The sequence below is a fragment of the Ursus arctos genome, unplaced genomic scaffold (genome assembly GCF_023065955.2).
Source record: "Ursus arctos isolate Adak ecotype North America unplaced genomic scaffold, UrsArc2.0 scaffold_5, whole genome shotgun sequence".
Lineage (NCBI taxonomy): Eukaryota > Metazoa > Chordata > Mammalia > Carnivora > Ursidae > Ursus > Ursus arctos.
The window spans coordinates 13,375,126-13,395,307 of NW_026623067.1; positions in this window are offsets into that span (position 1 = coordinate 13,375,126).

Consider the following 20,182-nt stretch of genomic DNA (forward strand, 5'->3'; position numbering starts at 1 on the left):
GCTCAGTTAGTTAAGCAACTGCCTTTGGCTCAGGTTATGATCCTGGAGTCCCAGGATCGAGTCCCACATAGGGCTCCCTGCTCAGCAGGGAGTCTGCTTCTCCCTCTGACCCTGCCCCATCTCATGCTCTCTCTCTCACTCTCTCTCTCAAATAAATAAATAAAATCTTTAAAAAATAAAATAAAAATAAATTACAGAAGAAGAGTCAAATGAAGAGATACACAGGTGAGTCTGGGAGTGCCCCAAGTACTGGACCTTCTGTCCCCATGGAGTAGGCATGTGTCATCCTCCCAAAGTAGATGTATTCGCCAACCTGGAAGCTCTTTGAGCCCCCTACTATTAGAATTTTATGGAATCTTCTTCATGTAGGCATGACCAATTATTAAATCCATTTCTAGCTCCTCTCCTCTCTCTGGAGAATGGCGGGGGTGGGAGATGCTGAAAATTCCAAGCTTCGGATCAGGGCTTGGTCTTTCTGGTGACAAGACCCCAGCCAGAAGCCATCCAGGAACCCATGCAGAGTCACCTGAACGGAGCAATAGATGCTCCTAGAGCTCTTAACACTTAGGAATTTACAAGGGTTTTAGAAGCTTTGTGTCAGGGATGGGGTCAAAGGCCAAATATTAAAACAAGAGATATTCCTAGTATTCTTATCACTGAGGAAATTATAAAGGTTTCAGGAGCTCTGTTCCAGGAGCCAGAGGTAGAGACCAATATCTATTTTCTGTCATCTCAAACTCATTCACATGACTAGCACATTGGTGGGGGGAATGACAGTAAGGTTGAGCTCGGTTGAGACTATTAATTGGAGACCTAGGGTCGTCCTCTATGTATGATTAGCTCAAAACTCCTCAGATCATGGCAATCTCAGGGTAATCAGGCTTTTTGCATTGTGGCTGGATTGCTCCACAGTGAGAAAGTGCCTGATTTCTTATGACCTAGCCTCAAAACTCCCAGAATATTACTTCCACTGCATTCAGTTGTTCAGGTGGGTTCTAAACCCAGAACAGATGCAAGAAAGGAAGGGGAATAGATTTTAATTCTTTTTTTTTTTTTGAGAGAGGGGGGATCCAGGGTGGGGGGAACAAAGGGAGAGGGAGAGAGAGAGAATCTTAAGCAGGCTCCATGCCCAGCACAGAGCCCAACACAGGGCTGGATCTCACAACCCTGAGATCATGACATGAGCCAAAATCGAGTCAGATGCTTAACCAACTGAGCCATCCAGGCACCCCACAGTTTAGTTCTTAATGGAGAAATATCTTAGTTTTCAGAGCAAGAAAAAATTAATGATGGACACCATGGAGACAAGTTACCACAAATAGAAAATATCCAAATTGAAGTAGAGATTTTTTTAATGAAAGAAAATACAGAAATGAGTGTGAGAGATACGTGGAATACAGGAATGAAAGTAAAACATGAGAATTGGAGTCCCATAGAGTAAGGAGAGAGAAGTGGAGCAGAACCAATATTTGAAGAGATAATTGCTGAGAATTTCCCACAATTGGTTAAAGACATCAAAGCACAGATTCAAGTAACACTGCAAACCCCAGCAAGATAAATAGAAAGAAAACCACGCTCAGGCACATTATAGTAAGAATGTTAAAAACCAAAGGGAAAGAAGTGGAAATCTTAAAAACATCCAAAGAAAAAGGATATGTTACCTTCAAAGAAACAAAAATAAGATTGATGGCTGACTTCTCAACAGAAATGATGTAAACCAGAATATAATGAAACAACATCTTTAAAACATTGAAATAAAATAATTACTAACCTAGAATTTCAGAGCCAGAGAAAATCTCCTTCAAACGGAAGGAAATAGGAGTGCCTGGGTGGCTCAGTCAATGAAGCCTCCAACTCTTTATTTCAGCTAAGATCATGATCTCAGGGTCATGAGATCCAGTCTCAAGAAGGGCTCCTCACTCAGCAGGAAGTCTTCTTGAGGTTCTCTCTCACTCTCCCCCTCTGCCTCTATCCCCACTCATGCTGTCTCTCTCTAAAATAAATAAACAAACAAATAAAATCTTTTTTTAAATGGTGGGAAATAAAGACTTCTCAAACATATAAAAACAGAAAGAATTCACTGTCAGCGAACTTATCATAAAACCAAAAACCTCAAAAAAATTCTTAAAACAGGAGCGCCTGGGTGGCTCAGTTGGTTAAGCATCTGCCTTCAGCTCAGTTCATGATCCCAGGGTCCTGGGCTGGAGCCCCAGCATGAGGCTCTCTGCTCAGCTCGGAGTCTGCTTCTCTCTCTCTCTCCTTCCACCCCACCACACTCTTTGTTCTCTCTCTCTCTCTTTCTGTCAAATAAATAAAATCTAAAAAAACCTTTTTTTTTAATTCTTAAAACAGAAGAAAAGTAATCCCACAGAGAATTACAGAATTCAAGAAAAGAATGGAAAGTACAAATACGGTAAATATTTGGGTTAAAATGAATGAATATTGACTAGGTAGTGACTATACAAAACAGTAATAGCAATGTCATGTGGGGTTTAAAAATGCATGCAGAAATCAAACACATACCAACTGTATTGCAAAATACAGAAAGAGTCTATGGAATGGAAATGTTTTGTTTTAAAGATTTATCTATTTATTTTGAGAGAGAGAGAGAGAGAGTGGGGAGAGGCAGAGGGAGAGAATCTTTCAAGCAGTCTCACTGCCGAGGACAGAGGCTGACACAGGGCTTGATCCCAAGACCCAGGAGATCAAGACCTGAGCCGAAACCAAGAGTCAGACACAACCAAGCCACCAAGGCACCCCTGGAATTGAAATATTTTAAGCATCTAGCATTAATAGAAAAATGGTTAAAAAGTAACATTTTATATTAAGAAATGGTAAAAAGTAATAATTCGTTGTATTTATAACAAGAATGTTTGTTGTGGTCTCTAAACCTAGAATGATGAAGAAATATAGCTAATATAAAATGAAATAATCAAGAAGATTTAATTAGTCCAAAAGAAGACAACAGAAAAGAGAAAAAGAAATACAAAACAAGTGGGTCAAAGAGAAAAAATTAATAAGGTGGTCGATATCAACACAATTATACACCAAATATGAGTGAGCTAAATATTCCAAGTAGAAGATCGTAATTGTCAGACTTGATTTTTAAAAATGCAACCTTATACTGCTTTAAAGAAATAAACCTTAAATATAAGGAGACTAAAAGGTTGAAATTAAAATGGTAGACGAAGATATGTTAAGCAAATACTCACCAAAAGAAATTTGGTCTAGCTCTACTAATATCAGACTTAGGAGAGAAGGCAAAAAGCATTAGTAAAGGTAAAAAGAGACATTACATAATGTCTAAATCCATTCAGGCTACTATAACGAAATAACACTAACTGGGAAGATTATAAACAATCAGAAATTTATGCCTGGGAAGTCCAAGATCAAGGCACCAGCATGGTTACCTTCTGGTGAAATCCCCCTCCTGGGTTCATAGATGGTGCCTTCTCACTGTGTCCCCACATGGTAGAAGGGGCAAGAAATCCCTTTGGAGCCTCTTTTGTGAGACGTTAATCCTATTCATGAGGGCTCCACACTCTGACTTAAGCAACTCTCAAATGTCCCACTGCTTAATACCATCATCTTTGGGGGTTAGGATTTCAACATATGAATTTGGAGGGGACACAAATATTAAATAATTCAACAGCAAAGTATCACAACTCAAAATCCGTATGAATCCAATAACACAGCTTCAAAATATAAAAAGCAAAACTTGAAAAAAAAACAAAAGAGAAATCCAAAGTCATAGAGGCAGACTTTAACATACTTCTCTCAATAGCTGATAAATACATATATAAGGTTGCAAAAAAGTAAGAGAAATGCCCCTTGCCCAACCCTTAGGTTAGTGCCTTTTTAGATTTTGCTCCTAAGGTGAATCATCCCCTTATTACTTATCCCAATAAAGCATTCCTAGAAATAGAGAAGGATAAGACCAAACATATCGACAGAAAAATGGACAAAGAATGAACAAACAATTCATACACAAAAAGGAGGAATGAGAGGCCCTTAAATGTATGCAACAGTACACATTCTCATTCATGATATGAGAATTGCAAATTAAAGTCACAACAACATATTTTTCACCCATAATATTGGCAATACACTCTTAACAACTTGTCAAGTGTATGGGGAAACAGGCACTTATACTAGCCTCTTCAGGCTGCCATAGCAAAAAAACATAGACTGAGTGGTTTAAACAGTAAAAATTGTTTTCTCACGGGCTAGGAATCTAAAACCAAGGTGACAGTTGCTTTTGTTTCTGGTAAGATTCTATTCTTAGCTTGCAGGCAGATATCTGCCATTTTGCTGTGTGCTCACAGACCTCTTTTTCGTGCACATATCTCTTCCCTCATTCCTAAAGTCCCTGTCTCCCTCTGGTATTCTTTCTCTTCTACCCAAAGAACTTCTTTTAGCATTTCTTTGATTGTGTTTCTGCTGGTGACAAATCTTGGTTTCCTGAGACACATCTTGATTTCAGCATCATTCCTAAAGGATATTTTCACTGGGTACAGAATTCCAGATTAATAGTTATCTCCCTTTAGCACTTTTTTTTTTTTTTTAAGATTTTATTTATTTATTTATTTAACAGAGATAGCCAGCGAGAGCGGGAACACAAGCAGGGGGAGTGGGAGAGGAAGAAGCAGGCTCACAGTGGAGGAGCCTGATGTGGGGCTCGATCCCAGAACGCCGGGATCACGCCCTGAGCCGAAGGCAGACGCTTAACGACTGCGCCACCCAGGCGCCCCTGCACTTTTTTTTTTTTTAAGTAGGATCCATGCTGGGAGCCCAACGCGGGGCTTGAACTCCTGACTCTGAGATCAAGACCTGAGCTGAAATCAAGAGTCAGACGCTTAAACCTCCTGAGCCATCTGGGCTCCCCTTTCCTTCAGCACTTTAAAGATGTTGCCTCACTGTCTTCTGGCCTCCATGGTTTCTGATGAACAATCCACAATCATTTGAATTTTTGTGCTCTGTATGCAATGTGCTGTCTTTCTCTGGCTATTTTCCAGAATGCATTTCTTTTTTTCCCCAATTTTATTGAGATACTTGACATATAACATTATGTTAGCTTAAGGTATACAACATGATGATTTGATATGCATGTATTTTATGAAGTGATTACCATAAGGTTACTTAACACATCCGTTACCCCATGTAATTACTGTTTGTGCATGTGTATGTGGTGAGAACATTTAATATTTGCTCTCTTAGGAACTGGCTAGACTATAACACAGTATTGCTAACTATCATCATCATGTTGTATATTAGGTCCCTAAAACTTATTCACCTTATAACTGAAAGTTTGTACCCTTTGACCAACATCTTCCCATTTCCTCCCACCCCTGGTAACTACCATTCTACTGTTTCCAGGCATTCAGCTTTTTTCGATTCCACATATGGTTTTTGTGTATCATATGGTTTTTTACTTTCTCTGTATGACTTATTTCACTTAGCCCAATGTCTTCAAGGTCCGTCCAGATTGTCAAAAAAAGGAAGATTAGGGCACCTGGGTGGCTCAGTCAGTTAAGCGTCCAACTCGACCTCAGCTCAAGTCTTGATCTCAGGGTCATGAGTTCAAGCCCCACATACTGGGCAGTGCAGAGCCCACTTAACAACAAGAAAAAAAAAAAGAGCAAGATTTCCTTCTTTATGGCTAAATAATATTCTATCCTATATATATAGACTTCATTTTCTTTATCCATTCATCCTTCAATGGACATTTTGGTTGTTTCCATGTCTTGGCTATTGTGAATAATGTTGCAGTGAATGTGGTGGGGGGCAATGCAGATATCTCTTAGAGATACTGATTTCATTTCCTTCAGATATATACACAGAAATGGGATTTCTGGATCATATGGTAGTTCTATTTTGGAATTTAATCGAATTTTTTGAAGAGCCTCCGTACTGTTTTCCATAGTGGCTACACCAATTCACAGTCCCACCGAAAGTCCTCCATATCCTCAACCACACTTATCTCTTGCGTTTTGTTACAATAGCCATTCTAGTAGGTGTGAAGTGAGATCCCCTTGCGGTTTTGGTTTGCATTTCCCTGATGATTGTAAAGTTGATCACCTTTTCATGTACCTGTTGGCCATTTGTATGTCTTTGGGAAAATGTCTATTCAGGTCCTCTGCCCATTTTTTAAATTTGAGTATTTGGGGTTCTTTTGTTTTTGTGTTGCTATTGAGTTGTATGAGTTCCTTATATACTTTAGCCCCTTCTCAAATGTGTGGTTTGCAAATACCTTCTCCCATTCCATAGGATGCGTTTTCATTTGATGAGTGTTTCTTCTGCTGTGCAGAAGCTTTTTAGTTTGATGTAGTCCCACTTACTTATTTTTGCTTTTGTTGCTTGTACTTTTGGTGTCATATCCAAAAAACTGTTGCAAAGACCCATGTCAAGAAGATTTTTCCTATGTTTTCTTCTAGGAGTTGTGCAGTTTCAGGTCTTCTATTTGGGTCTTCAGTCCATTTCAAGTTAATTTTCATAAGTTGTATAGTACAGGAGTCCAATTTCATCTTTTTGCATATGAATATTCAATTTGCCAAACACCATTTATTGAAAAGACTATCTTTCCCCATTGAATATTCTTGGCTCCCATATCAAATATTAGTTGACCGTGTATGAGGGAGTTTGTTTCTGGATTCTTGATTCTGTTCCATTGGTTTATGTGTCTGTTTTTATGCCACTACCATATTGTTTTGATTACTATAGATTTGGAATATAGTTTGAAATCAGGAAGTGTGATGCCTCCGGCTTTGTTCTTTCTCACAATTGCTTTGGATATTCAGGGTCTTTTGTGGGTTCACACAAATTTTCGGATTGCTTTTCTGTTTCTGCGAAAAATGCCATTTGAATTTTGATAGGGAATACATTGAATCTATACATGGCCTTGGATAGAATGAACATCTTTAACAATATTAGTTCTTCCAATCCATTAATGCAGCATACAAGATTTACTCCTTATTTTTAGTTTTCATCAGCTTGATTACTGTGTATTTGAGTGTAGTTTCCTTTAAGTTTATCCTATTGATATTTGCTGAGGTTTTTGAATCTGTAAATGTTGTCTTTCATCAAATTTGGGAAATTTTCAGCCATTATTTCTTTAATTTTTTTTCTATACCCACTACTTCCTCCTCTCTTCCTGAGACTCCGATAACATGAATCATGAACCTTTTAATATCATCCTATGACCCCTCAGGATTCTTTTGTTTTCACTTTCTGTTTCTCTGTATTGTTCAAATCCGATCATTTCTAGTGGCCTACCATGAAGTCCACTATTTCTTCTGTCATCTCCCTTTTGCCACATATCCCATTCAGTGAATTTTTAATTCAGAAACTGTAATCTTTTGGTTCTAAAATCTCCATTTGGCTGTTTCTATTTTTCTGCTGAGAATACCTATCTTTCCATTTTTTTCCAAGAGTGTTTACTTTAACCTCCTAGAGCATAGTTCTAATAGCTGCTTAAACATCTGAGTTATCTGGGGGTTGACATCTTTTGTTGGTTGTATTTCTACTTGAGAATTGGTCACATTTTCCTTGTTATTGATACCTGAACAAATTTTGGATGGTGTCCTTGACATTTTGAATATCATATTGTGAGATGCCCAGTACTATAAAATCCTTCGGAGGATGAATTTTGTTATGGTGGTTTTAGCAATCAAGCAATCCTGATTGGGTTCAGACCACAAGTTTTGTCTCATCTTCTGTCACTAGTAGATCCAATGTCACCTTAGTTTTCAAAGGCTTTGCTTGGTGGGAATGTGAAATGGTACAGCTGCTTTGGAAAAAAGCTTAACAGGTTTTTTTATAAAACTATGCAGTTACCATATGACCCAGCAATTGCACTCTTGGGCATTTATCTCAGGGAAATGAAAACTTATGTTCACACAAAAACCTGTACATGAATGTTCACAGCAGCTTTATTCAGAATAGCGCCAAACTAGAAATAATGATAAAAAGGAACAGACTATCGATACATGATGCAACCTGGATGGATCTCATAGGAATTACACTTAGTGGGAAAAGCCAATCTTAGCCAATGTACTGTATGATTCCATTTATACGACATTCTCAAAAGGACGAAACTACAGAAATGGAGACAAGGTTAGTGATTGCCAGAAGACAGGGAAGGGGATGGGCGTGGGTACAACGGTAAAGGGGCAGCAGGAGGGTCTATTTGGGGCAATGGAGCCATTCTGTGTCTTGACTGTGGTGTTGGTTACACAAATCCATACATGGGATAAAAATGCATAGAACTGCGCACACATACACACACACACACACACACACACGTAGTGCACGTGAAAGCTGGGGAAATCTGCATAAAGTCTATAGTGTGGTTAATAATATTGTACCACTTTCAATTTCCTAGTTTTGATACTGCACTACAATTATTTAAGATATACCATTGGGGGAGCTGGGTGAAGGGTACACTCCTATGAATCTATAATTATTTCAAAATAAGAGCTTTAAAAAAAAACTTTGCCATACTGCTTTGGATCTCTTCTGTGCAGCTTGGAGGTTCGCCTGGGATTTATGTCAGCTCACCTACAGAATTAGGAATCCCTCTTCCGATTCTCTTCTCTCTAGGATTCACTGCACATTCTCTGGCTCACATGGGCTCCCTCTCAGAGTTGTAGTGTTGGTGCTGCTGGTACCAGAGTGTAGCCCTGAGCCTGGGGCTGTCCTCAGGGCAGGGGCAAGAGAGAAAACAAAAGATGAAATAAAGTGAGCTCAAGGATTTTCCCACACACACTTCATCTTGCAGAGGCCCCTATCCCGTTCCTCTGGCTAGAGAGATGTTTCTCTGCACATTCTATCTTGGAGCTGACCTCTACTCAAAATTGGGAAACAGGAGAGAAAAAGAGAAACTGGGAACCTCACCCCCATGACAGGTTGTTCTTTGAGTTTTGGTTCTTCTCTGCCATTGTTAACAGGTCACAGTCCTCGGTTACTTGTTTACTTTGTTGAGAGTTCTTAGCTGTAATCAATGTCATCAGATGGTAGTGGTCTTACTTCATCTTGCCCAGCATCAGAACCCCAAAATACAACTTTCAACACACCCAAGTACCATGTGAGATCAATATTAATTCCTTTATTTTAAAGATAAAGAACTCGAGGCTTAAAAGAGGTAGAGCCACCTGCCCAAATCAACATAGCCAATGTTAAGGCGAAATACATACATGATTAAAATTACATTATAGAACAGGCACATGGAGTAGAGTTGGAAAGCAGGAGAAGGCAAAAAAGGAAGCAGGAAGTGGAAGAATCGAGTGGTGGGGAGAGAGAGGCTGAAATGGAAGAGAAACAGAAGAAGAGGCAGAGAAGAAGGAGAGAGAAGGGAAGGCAAGGAGGTCTCTTTGACATGTCAGAGCAGCATCAAGCAGCAGCAGCTCGGCACTGAGAGTACCTACCCAGAACTCACCCCTCCCCCTTACAGACATCCCCTTCCTCCATGAAGTTAGTGCAAGCAAACCATCAGTCAAAGCAATGATGTAATCCTAGCTCCCTTTCCCGTCAGGACCCAGGGTTAACCCAATGAGCTTTGGCATTTCCTTGTTAACCTTATTTGTCCAGGGGCAACTGTGCAGGTCACCACAATTGGCCGAGGATGAGGATTTTTATTCTACAGTTGAGAGAATGTTTTCTGTCTCCCCACCCAGCAGGAACAAGGAAATATGTTGTTCCAGTTACTACTGGCATCCATCTACAGCTGGGAGAGAAGACAGCCTGGGGGCAAAGCCCATGCAGGACAGCCTGTCCAGGACCTCCTTTTCCTCCAGATTTCCTTCTCCAGTGAGTCAGTTTAAGTCAAGGCTTTCGTTACTTGCAGCCCAAAGCATCTTAATTGACCCCTCCCAGCCTGAGCTCCTCTTGGATGTGTCCCTAGGTTGGTGCTGGAGAATAGCCTGACTCTGTGCGTAGGATAGGAGCAAGCCTACCTCTTGTCACAGGTAAGAAATCCATGTGCATCTATTATTGTCCCTGCCCAGATCTGTGTCCTGTACACTTGTAAGTGAATCTTTGGGAAGCCCCTCTGTGTGTGTGTGTGTGTGTGTGTCCACACCAATAACCAATTCTTCAACTCTCTGGACTCCAACCAACTCTGACACCAACTGGGTGTCCTATAGTCCAATTCAATTCTGATACTAACTACCTGGACTTAACATCAGGCTCCACAAGTCCAAGGCTCAGTCACACAAGACTGTCCCCACTTCAGATGCCAGTCAGAAGTATCAGACTCCCCAGGTCACCCGCACTTCAGTCCCACTTGGCTACAAAGTCAGGGGTTCCCACAACATCTCTCTTCAGGTTTAATATTTTGCTAGAATGACTCATAGGACTGGGAGTCTACTATTACCAGTTTATTATAAAGGTTATAACTCAGGAACAGCCAAATGGAAAAAATGCATAGGACAAGAAATGAGGATGTGTGCAGAGCTTCCATGCCCTCTCTAGGTGCACTACCCTTCTAACACCCCGATGTGCTCACCCACCTGGGAGCTCTCCAAACTCTGTTATTTAGGAGTTTAATGGAGGTTCCGATATGTAAGCATGACTGATAGAATCATTGGCCAGTGGTGATTAACTCAATCTTCCCTGGAGGTTGAGAGGGTGGGGCTGAAAGTTCCAACCCTCTAAACATGCTTGGTCTTTCTGGCAACCAGCCCCCACCCTGAAGCTGTATAGGGGCCCCCAGCCATCTCATCTCCTTAACATACAAAAGACACTCTACCAGGGGTGCCTGGGTGGCTTAGTCAGTTAAACACCTGACTCTTGTTTTCAGCTCACGTCGTGATCTCAGGGTCATGGGATCAAGCCCCAGGTCAGGCTCCATGCTCAGTGGGGAGTCTTCTTGAGATTCCTCTCTCCCTCTCCCTCTGCCTTCCTCTCTGCCCCTTCCACTCATTAGCTCTCTCTCTAAAATAAATAAATAGGGGCACCTGGGGGGCTCAGTTGGTTAAGTGTCTGCCTTCGGCTCAGTCATGATCTCAGGGTCCTGGGATCGAGCCCCGCATCGGGCTCCCTGCTCAGCGGTGAGTCTGCTTCTACCTCTCTCTCTGCCCCTCCCCCTGCTCGTGCTCTGTCTCTCACTTTCTCTCTCTCTCAAATAAATGAAATCTTTAAGAACTAAATAAATAGGGGCGCCTGGGTGGTGCAGTCGTTAAGCGTCTGCCTTCGGCTCAGGGCGTGATCCCAGTGTTCTGGGATCGAGCCCCACATCAGGCTCCTCCGCTAGGAGCCTGCTTCTTCCTCTCCCACTCCCCTTGCTTGTGTTCCCTCTCTCACTGGCTGTCTCTCTCTGTCAAATAAATAAATAAATTCTTTTTTTTAAAAAAGAACTAAATAAATAAATACATCTTTTTTTAAAAATAGACATTCTACCACTCTGCAGATATCAATGGTTTTAGGAGCCATGTGCCAGGAGCCAGGCGCAAAGACCAAATATTTATTTTTTTATTAAACTGCATCTTCATTCTCAGTCCACAGGGTTGGGTCAAGGAGACTCCATCTGCCTCCAGGGGTAAGCATAATGTAAGATCTGGCCAGTCAGAGCATTTTATCCCCTTGGCTGCAGTGGCTGGCTTAGTGTTGAACTCATCACATGAGGTGGACCAATGAGACTCAGAATATGAAATGGAAAGCCCACTGAGGAAGAAAAGGACTTTCTCTCCTGCTGTGCCCTTTTGGGATTCTGAAAAAACAGAATAGAATGTATTCCCTGAATCTGCTGGGAGTTATCTTGCAACCATATGGGGAGAGCCCACCAGAGAACGAATGAAGGAAAACAAGGTCGAGAGGGGGTCAGAGGAATCCCAACTCTGATAACTTGACCTCCTAGATTCCTTGTGCCTGGGCACCCCCCGGACTTTTCGTAGTGACTATATATAAAATTCTCCTCCATATTGAGTTGGATTTCTGATTCTTGCCACTAAAATGGCTCCAACTAGTACATACCGCCCAGTGACTACAGGGCCACCCGCCTGCTGCAGGGCCCTCCTCAAACTTCCCTCTTCGCTCATACCCCAAATCCCCAATTCTTCCTTCATTCTTAGAGTTGTGTCCCCTCCGTCAGGAGGAGCTCCTTTCTCTAGGCAGGGCTTAATTTGGGAATCTTTTAAAATGAACTGTATGAGGGATATTTCAGGATGCCAAGACACCCAGAGCCCAGGAATAAAGTTTTTCTGTGCCCCCTTTTCTCTCTCCCTCCCTCTCTCCATCTCTCTCTCTATATATATATATGTATATATAGCTATACATATGTATACGTATATATAGATATAGATAGATATAGATATAGATATATATGTATATCTAGATAGATAGATAGATGATAGATAGATAGATAGATAGATAGATAGATAGATAGATATCAGGTAGGGCTTCATTCAGATGCAAATAATGGGAAATCTTTCACACAATGGTTTAAACAAAGAAATGCAGAAGGCAGAGGGTTCAGACCCACACTCCTTCAGCCTTGCTTCTCCACCACCCTTGCTGTGTGGTTTCCATGCTTATGATCCCATGTGGGCAGGAGGAAGGGGAAGATGTGGTAACACTGACCGTCCATCCCAGCATACTGGCCAGAAAGGCATCTTGGCTGGAATGTTTCCTGAGGGTGGGGATATTGGATTGTTTGCTTAGGTATTCCAAGTGCCTAGAACTGATGCCCAATAAATATGCTGAGAGAATGAGTGGATGGATGGGTCAGTGGGTGGATGGGTGGATGGATAGGTGTGTGAATGGGTAGATGGTTGGGTGGATGGATGGATGGATGGATGGATGGATGGATGGATGAATGGATGGGGGGATGAACAGGTGGATAAATGGGTGAGTGGGTGGATGGATGAATGGATGGACAGGAGGGTGGATGGGTAGATGGGTGGGTGGATAGATAGGTGGATGGGCGGATGGATGAATAGATGAATGGATGGGTGGTTCGTTGGGTGGATGGATGGGTGGATGGATGCCCACTGAGTGATCCCTCACATCATCTACCCCCCTCCCCCACACTGGCATACAGTATCCTGCATTCCTCATGGGACTTCATCCTCCACAGATAAGATCTCTTGTAAGAATTCTTTTTTCATATTTCTGAGCAGATCTGGCTACTCCCACCCCAGTCTTTCTTAGGAGATTCTTACCCACCAAGGGGCATATGTTTCACTGGGGAGTTGTATTCCCCGCTTTTTGTAACTTCTTCTGGGACAAAAATGATGACAGGAATGAGATCCAACTGTGACTCCAGTGGGGGTAATGAGCTGGCCCCTCTGTTTCCAGTAACAACAAGCTGGCATAACTTTTTTTTTAATTTAAAAAAATTTTTTTATTATGTTATGTTAGTCACCTGCGGGCCATTATCATTAGTTTTTGATGTAGTGTTCCATGATTCATCACATGAGTATAAACCCAGTGCTCCACGCAATACGTGCCCTCCTTAAGACCCATCACCAGGCTAGCCCATCCCCCCACCACCCTCCCCTCTGAAACCCTCAGTTTGTTTCCCAGAGTCCACAGTCTCTCGTGGTTCACTCCCCCTTCTGTTTACCCCCTCTTCATTATTCCCTTCCTTCTCCTACCGATCTTCCTACTATTTCTTATGTTCCACAAATGAGTGAAACCGTATGATAATCGTCTTTCTCTGCTTGACTTATTTCACTTAGCATTATCCCCTCCAGTCCCATCCATGTTGATGCAAATGGTGGGTAATCATCCTTTCTGATGGCTGAGTAATATTCCATTGTAATATTCCACGGACCACATCTTCTTTATCCATTCATCTGTTGAAGGGCATCTCGGCTCCTTCCACAGTTTAGCTATTGTGGACAACAAGCTGGCATAACTTTTGAACAAGGACCTCTTACAGGAACATCGCCATCATTCATATCCCATGTGCTGCCATGATGTGAGATTTCTTTTTAGCAACAGTGCATACATTCAATAGGCCGAGTTTATGTCTATGTTTTCCCCCAAGAGATGGGGATAGAATCATTAAATGTATACAGAGTATTAGGCCTATAAAGGAGAATTTGACTGAGGGCCCCCCAATTCTGCCAGCCTGACTCCCCATAATACTCAGCTCTACCTGCCACAGTCCTACTGCCTCAAATACGTTCCTCAGTGGTCTCCTGATGGATCGCCAGAGAGAGCTTTGTTATATTTCCAAAAAGAACACTGCATTTTTGGGGGAAAAAAAAAAGAAAGTAAAAACAGTCACCCGTAATCCTCCCATATAAACCAAACTCTTTTCCTCTTGCTAGTTCGTTCTTGGCCTTGTTCACATACGTGGACTTATTTCACAGAGTGACAGCCAGAGCTTTATTTTCTATTCTGCATCTGCACTCAACAGTACATCATAAGTGTCCTTCCCATCGCCACAGCTTGTTCGACATATTGATAGCTGCACAATCATCCTCAAATTTGTTGTGCCATAATTTGCTTCACAAATAAATGAGTTTACTTTCAACTTTTTGCCTCTGTAGCTAAGGCTGCGATAAACATCCTTGGGCACATAGTTTGTTTTCTTGTTCTTGTGTGGAGTGTTGGTCTAAAAGCAGCAGGAAGGCTGGTGTCAGCTCTGGGCTGGCAGCTTGCGTTGCCTTGTTCCACCTGAATCCCCAGGCAGCTGGCCGGAGAGAAGCTGCTGAGCCCCCACTGTCAGTCTCTTCGCCGGCCGCAAAGCGACTGGGAGCAGCATAGTTCCCCATGATGTGTCCGAAGAGAGAGGTTTGGAATCCCACCTCTGTTTGTGAAAGAAACCAGCGGGGTTCACCTGGCAGGAAGGGGGACCAGGCAGCCCGTGTGGGTTCCCTGGAGCAGACAGAGCTGTCCTTGCCTCCCATGCTCACTGGGCTACGTCCGCTCTTGGGTGCTATCCTCCTCCATCAGATGCTCCCTAGACAGGCTGACAGCCAAGGTGCCTTGTGTTTCTAGGATCAAGGTGTGGGCCCCTGTCTCAACCTAGACAGGTCAGATGCTTTCTTTCCAGAGGAAAGCAACACTGTTTCATCCCTGATGAAGTCACTCTTCTGTTCCAGCTGTCCAGATCCCCAGAACCTGCTGGGTGCTGTCCTTTCTGAGCCCTGCCACTGAGCCCTGCCACCTTGCCTTCACCTGCAGCCTTCCAGAAGAGTCTCTTTCTGTACTCGTCTCTCTGCCTGTGAACAGAGAGCCCACCCAGATACAGCCAGGGCCCCTCTGCCAGGTGGACCTCAGGGACCACCACTCCAGGTCAGCCTGAGGGTCAGCAGTCAGACCTGCGGGCCGCCCTGCCCAGGCCAGCTCAGCCCAGCCCAGCCGGCGTCTCCTCTCTCGGCGATCTGGCTCAGTAATTCATCACTCTGACCAAACAAAAACTGACAAAGGACAAAGTGATGCCTTCGATCCTGCTAAAAGGCAGCCACCCCAGCAGCTTGTGCCCACTCAGCGTCGGCCCCAAGCTCCACCCGAATTCCTGGACAGAGCCTCTGGCTTCCCAGGCTGGCTAAGTACCAGGAAATTGAGACATCGTCAGAATCCTGAGCATGGCACCCAGCGGCAGGGGGGAGCTGAGCGAGGGACCTGGAGCCCAAGGGGACTGGGCTTCCATCCTAGCACCCCCACTCACTCCTCATTAGCTGGAGCAAGTTTCCTGGGCAAAGAGTTCACTCCCGAGCTTCAGCTTCCTCAGCTGCAAAATGGGTGCAATAATCCCTATGCCTGGGGGCCGGTCCTCGGGGAGAGTTACATCCCAGCGTCTGGACCATGACAGGTTCCAAATCCAAGCTGATTTGTCTTTCCTCGTGCTTCTTCTTCTTTTTTTTTTTAAGATTTATTTATTTATTTATTTGACAGAGAGAGACAGCCAGCGAGAGAGGGAACACAAGCAGGGGGAGTGGGAGAGGAAGAAGCAGGCTCCTAGCGGAGGAGCCTGATGTGGGGCTCAATCCCTGGACCCTGGGATCACGCCCTGAGCTGAAGCCAGAGCTTAACGACTGCGCCACCCAGGTGCCCCCCTCGTGCCTCTTTTGACAGGGTTTTCACCGTGACACCTCGCTGGACCCCAAGCCCACTCTCACCTCAGTAGGCCCCAGGCTGGGAGGACTGACAGCATGGTTGGCCCGCACTCCCGGTGCCCCTGCCACGACTTCCCTAACATCGTGCCACCAGGAAAAGCGGGGGAAGACATCTGCTTCCTTCCTCTAGCCAGCCCAGAGTAGAGAGGAACCTGGGCTGCTTTCATTTTTTCCCAGGAGATCAAAAAGGAGGAAAGTTGCAGTAATTTAAGTGTAATTTATGTGTCTACACCAAAAAAGTATGCGACAATGTATTTGTGGGATTGACAAGACAATGGCAGAACTCAGTACACTTTCTGGTGAACTGCTAGGGGTGCCGGCTGCCAGGGACACAAACTCAAAGTCACCCGATAGCCACCTACTTCTTGTAATCTGCAGTAGCTGGGGCTGAGTTTCTAGAAAAGAACCATCACCAAATCCAAGGCAGAACCTTCATTGGATCCCATTAGATTAAAAAAAATAAATCAGTGGGGGTGGGGAGACATTTTTGATGTTTGGGCACATATGAATAGGGTAGGGTATGGGATCGTTTTACAGAATTACAGTGCATTGTCTTGTTCGTGGTCGTACAGGAGAGCAGCCCAGAGGGTCATAAAATGGTACAGAAAAAAAATTCTAAAAATAAAAGCAATAGACAGGTGAACGATTTATGACCAAACGTGGACCACGACTGAACCCAGGTGATGGGGTACAAGTGCTTCATTGTGCCATTCTTCCACTTTTTCTAATACTCAAAGCTTTTCATTAAGCAAGATGAAAAGGGGGGTGCCTGGGTGGCTTGGTCAGTGAAGCATCTACCTTTGGCTCAGGTCATGATCTCAATGTCCTGGGACTGAGCCCCGAATCGGACCCGCTGCACAGCAGGGGAGCCTGCTTCTCCCTCTGCCTCTGCCTGCAGCTCCCCCTGCTTGTACTCTCTCACTCTCTCAAATGAATAAATAAAATCTTTTTTTTAAAGATTTTATTTATTTATTTGACAGAGATAGAGACAGCCAGCGAGAGACGGAACACAAGCAGGGGGAGTGGGAGAGGAAGAAGCAGGCTCCCAGCAGAGGAGCCCGATGTGGGGCTCGATCCCGTAACGCCGGGATCACGCCCTGAGCCAAAGGCAGACGCCTAACCGCTGTGCCACCCAGGTGCCCCATGAATAAATAAAATCTTAAAAAAAAAAAAAGATGAAAAGGTTGGAACTGCCAATTCAAATGTTTTGTACGTTTTTCTAAATAAGATGCTATTATGTCATGTCCCCACTGGCTGTGGGGCACCTCCTGGCACCTGAGTGTGCAGGACGCTGGCCAGCCTGGGCATCCACCCATCCAGGAATACCTGCTCTGGGTGATGTCTGGTTGGGGTCGGGGGTGCACTGCAGTACTCACTCAGGCCACCACTCAAACCCTTCAAGGGTCCCTGTGCCTCCAGTGGCAAGTCATAGGGAAAGAGGGAGTGACGGTGGTAGCTACAGCTTCCAGGCACCCATCATCCAATTTGCACAGCAGAGCTAGAGAGGGAGAGGTTATTAGGTCCACTTTGCAGGGGAAAACTGACCCCAGAGGGGACAGGAGCTTGGAGAGGTCACCCATTTGACATGTGTCAAAGCAGGGACATTCTGGTAAACCACACTCTGGAAAATAAGAAAACGAGACAGAGACAGAGAGAGGGGACGGGAGGTGTAAATATCACCTACCACCATGGTCAATTTCAAGGGATCAGCAGTTTAACAAACGGCTTGCAAAATTCCTGAACACTTAATAATCAGCACCATGGATTTGAACCCCGTCCTGGGTGTCTGTCTCAGAAACCCCCACTATCTTCTCTGACAGCGTTAGCTACACCTTGTTCATCTGCTCACTGCTTGTACAATTTTGCCACACCTGTGTTCCACTCGACTATTATTAAATATTTTTCCCTAAGATGCCTCACTTGAAAAAAAAAAGATTTTTATTTATTTATTTGAGAGAGAGAGAGAGAGCACAAGCAGGGGGAGGAGCAGAGGGAGAGGGAGAAGCAGGCTCCCCGCTGAGCAGGGAGCCATACACAGTCCATACACAGGACCCTGGGATCACGCCCTGAGTCGAAAGCGGTCGCTTAACCGACTGAGCCACCCAGGCATGCCGACACCTCACTTTTTAAAGATGGTTGACATTATTATCACAGAAAAGCAAAATCACTTGCTATAAAGAATAAGGTAATATTAAAACAAATGTTTAATTACTACAATAAAAACATTCTTTGCACTTCCTAAAATACCTTCTCCATGAGCTGCACTCTGGGGACCTGGGGCCCGTCCTTCTGTCGCCTTCCATAACAGCCATCATGTGAAAGGGCTAGGGCATGTCGCTGTGTCCTTCAAAAGGAGGAGACAGCAAAGCTGATATGAATATGAAAATGTTCAGCCAGCATGCAGACATGTGTCTTGTACAGCCTCGATGTCCCCACAGGGCTCTTCGCCTGCAGCCTTTCTTAGGACCTCAGGATCTGTGAAGAACACCGGTGAGCAGCTCCTCTAGGAGAGCCTGGCCCGTGGGGATCGCACTGGGTTTCCATAATCGTTTCAGCTGCGGCCACAGTTTGGCGGGAGGGAGGGGCAGGGTGCTGACAGCAGTGGCAGCGGTGGGAGCAGCCAATGGACGAAGACCTCCAAGGGACAGAGCCCCAGGGAGGAAACAAAAACAGAGGCTCTTACAGAGGCTCCTACAGAGGCGGCAGCTTACACAGAAAGTGCTGTTCCCACCAAAGCTAAATACATTCCTCACTCCATTCCAGAACATAAAATCTCAGAGAGGCATATACACGTCCACCAAAACGTACATGGAGTCTTCATAACAGCTCTGCTCATCACAGCCCAAATGGAAACCAATACACATACCCGTCAAGAGGAAAATGGACAGATCGATTGTGGAATACTATACAGCAAAGAAAAAGAGCAACCGCCCACTACATGCCAAGAAGGAAAGACTCTCACGGACATAATGTCAAGAAAAAGAAACCGGGGGCGCCTGGGGGGCTCAGTCGGTTAAGCGTCTGCCTTCAGGTCAGGTCATGATCCCGGAGTCCCAGGATCGAGCCCCGCATCGGGCTCCCTGCTTGGTGGGAAGCCTGCTTCTCCCTCTCTCTCTGTCACTCCTCCTGCTTGTGCTCTGTCTCTCAAATAAATAAATAAAATCTTAAAAAGAAAAAAGAAAGAAAAAGAAACGGACCCCAAAGAGTATGTGTTATGTGATTCTATTTCTATAAAGTCCAAAAACAGGCAAACTATGGTAACAGAAATCAGAATATGGGGTGTTAATGACTGAGAAGCCCAGGAAAGCTTCAGGGGTGCTCGTAAGATTTTCCACCTTGATCTAGACGGTGGTTACAAAGCTATGTTCACTTACTAAACATCTGTTGAGCTGTATATGTAAGGTTTTTTTTTTTTTTGCACTTTAGTACAGGTATATTTCAATATAAAATGTAATAAATAAATAAATATAAGAAAACGGTGTACAAAAGACCAACATAGTGCTAGATGCAAAGAGTGAGAAACAGACCGGCATCTATAACCAACACTGTGGAATAATTAAGAAGCACATGTACATAAAGGATACCACACATTTTGGGAGAACATAAAAGATACACGTTGAGCGCATTCATATGGTTGCCTGTAGGGAGGGAATGGGAGTGAGGGGTAGGGATAAAAGGGAACCATACATAATAAAATAAGATCAGGGCCTCACTAGGACCAGATCCTGTGCCATTTCATAAAGAAAAGGAAGAAGAGAAGGGAGAGAGGAGGAGAAGAGATTAAATTTTGGACAATCCTTTGAGCCTTCCAACACTGCCCGAGGAACCCAGCTTGGGCTCTGATCCCTGGAGCTCCCCCACCCCCAGTGCTACATAGCATGCTTTATACACACCTGCCCCTGTCCATGGCCCTGGGAGGGTAGACATTGCTCCCAAAGGAGTCAGATCAGTTTCTGAAGGACTGAACCCCTTCCTAGGACCTGGGAGCTGGCAGACTGGCAACTGGTCCCACTGGAGCTCTGACGAGGAGGGGCTTTTCAGATGGGGCTTACAGGTGACCTGGGATTTCTCAGGAGGTGGGAGATGAGAGCAGGGGTCAGGGAGAGTCATGTGTGGGG